Source organism: Aegilops tauschii, chromosome 2 (genome assembly GCF_002575655.3).
Source record: "Aegilops tauschii subsp. strangulata cultivar AL8/78 chromosome 2, Aet v6.0, whole genome shotgun sequence".
NCBI lineage: Eukaryota > Viridiplantae > Streptophyta > Magnoliopsida > Poales > Poaceae > Aegilops > Aegilops tauschii.
In genome coordinates, this window is record NC_053036.3 from 135,730,910 (window position 1) to 135,733,464 (window position 2,555).

A 2,555-nucleotide genomic window follows, 5' to 3' on the forward strand; every position below is an offset into this window, starting at 1 on the left:
TACCCAACTAGGAGGATTGTACATGGAAAATCCATCTCTGCGCTTAATACGAAGAAATTCCTCTTCCTCCCCTTTGAACAGTTCGGCCAATATTTTGGCCAAAGCGGCGGGGGTATCCAGACCCTTCCGGCCGCAGCGGGAGGCGTCATCTTCCCCATTATAATGCCACATGGGAAGCCCCTTTGTATTGAAGTGGCTGAACCCCTCGTACTATGGAAGTTGCCATTACCTCGACTATTGATAATCCGGACTGGGCGAGCATCTTTATCTTGCTCATGAGTTGACGAACTTCCGCACTATCTTCCTCCTCGAGGCTCCAAGGGCGCTAGCTGTGGCGTTTCTTCAACGGAACGCTTGTGAATTCGGGAAGACCCCTCCGAACTGGGCCAGGAAGTGCGACGTCCTCAATGTAGAACCATTCGGAAGGCCACTCTTCGGATGCCTTCTTCGGTGTGCCAGACAGGTATCTGGTCTCGGTGATGCGCCATACCTCGGCTCCACCCACTTCAAATATGGATCCCTCGTGGTTAAGCGGGACGAGGCAGAATAGCTTTCTCCACAATTCAAAGTGGGCCTCACAACCCAGGAATAGCTCGCAAAGAGCGACGTAACCCGCAATGTGCAGGATGGAGGCGGGAGTGAAGTTGTGCAGTTGGAGGCCATAATACTCCAGAAGCCCTCGGAGGAACAGATGAATTAGAAATCCGACGCCTCTTAGCAAGTAGGGAATGAAGCACACTCATTCCTCCCCAGATGGATTGGGGAAATTCTCCGCCTGGGCTCCGCCATTGAAGGAGGTCAACCCTGCCCGAACAGGGACCAGATCCGCGGGGGGAAGAAATCCCTGTGTTTGCAGCTTCACCAGCTGACCGTGGGATATGGACCATCTCTCCCAATCGCCTTTTTCTGGGCCGCAGGGACAGGAGGAGGAGCTGGGAGCGCTAGCCATGTTGGAGTGGTCTTTCCTAGCAAGCTCAGAGGATTTTCTCCGCGTGGTGCCGAATGGATCTGAGATCCAATCGCTTTAAATAGACGCTCTTTCTTAGATGGCCGGGGCGTTATGTGCAAAAATACCCTGACCTCTCGCATTCGCTCGACACGTGGAAGTTGAAGTCGTTGATACACAGAAGCCGAGGGGTACGACATTAAATGGAAGGCCGAATACATCTCTTTGAATTCATCGGAGGAGGAACCCGCCTTGCAATGCCAAAGACAATCTAAGCGCCGGACACCTCGTCATTGAAGCCTGGTTCGGGGGCTACTGAGGGAGTCCTGAACTAAGGGGTCCTCGGGCGTCCGACCTGTTAGCCGTGAGCCGGACTGATGGGCTGTGAAGATACGAAGACCGAAGACTCTTACCCGTGTCCGGATGGGACTCTCCTTGGCGTGGAGGGCAAGCTTGGCGTCTGAATATGAAGATTCCTTTCTCTGTAACCGACCTTATGTAACCCTAGATCCCTCCGGTGTCTATATAAACCAGAGGGCTAGGTCCGTAGAGGCCAATGATCATCATAGTCATACAGGCTAGACTTCTAGGGTTTTAGCCATTACAATCTCGTGGTAGATCAACTCTTGTAACACTCATATTCATCAAGATCAATCGAGCAGGAAGTAGGGTATTACCTCCAGAGAGAGGGCCCGAACCTGGGTAAACATCGTGTCCCCTGTCTCCTGTTACCATCGACCTTAGACGCACAGTTCGGGTCCCCCTACCTGGGATCCGCCGGTTTTGACACCGACACTCCCGGTTCGGTTTTTTCGTCTGGTTTTTTCATGAAAAAAAGTTCGTCAAAACCTATCAACATGGTATCCTGGGTGATGGCAACCTGGGTGATGTTCTTCCGTTTTGTGACCTTGAGCTGGCTTCCTGGTTTGTGAGAATATAAGGTGTTATATTAATTAGGCATGATATGTTTGACACCTTGAGCAGGTTGCCTGGTTCATCATGCATTTAAATGAAGGATGAATTGAAGGAAATATGCCCTAGAGGCAATAATAAAGTTATTATTTATTTCCTTATATCATGATAAATGTTTATTATTCATGCTAGAATTGTATTAACCGGAAACGTGATACATGTGTGAATACATAAACAAACAGAGTGTCACTAGTATGCCTCTACTTGACTAGCTCGTTGATCAAAGATGGTTATGTTTCCTAGCCATTGACATGAGTTGTCATTTGATTAATGGGATCACATCATTAGAAGAATGATGTGATTGACTTGACCCATTCCGTTCTTAGCACACGATCTTTTAGTATGTTGCTATTGCTTTCTTCATGACTTATACATGTTCCTATGAATATGAGATTATGCAACTCCCATTTACCGGAGGAACACTTTGTGTGCTACCAAACGTCACAACGTAACTGGGTGATTATAAAGGTGCTCTACAGGTGTCTCCGAAGGTACTTGTTGGGTTGGCGTATTTCGAGATTAGGATTTGTCACTCTGATTGTCGGAGAGGTATCTCTGGGCCCACTCGGTAATGCACATCACTTAAACCTTGCAAGCATTGCAACTAATGAGTTAGTTGCAGGATGATGTATTACGG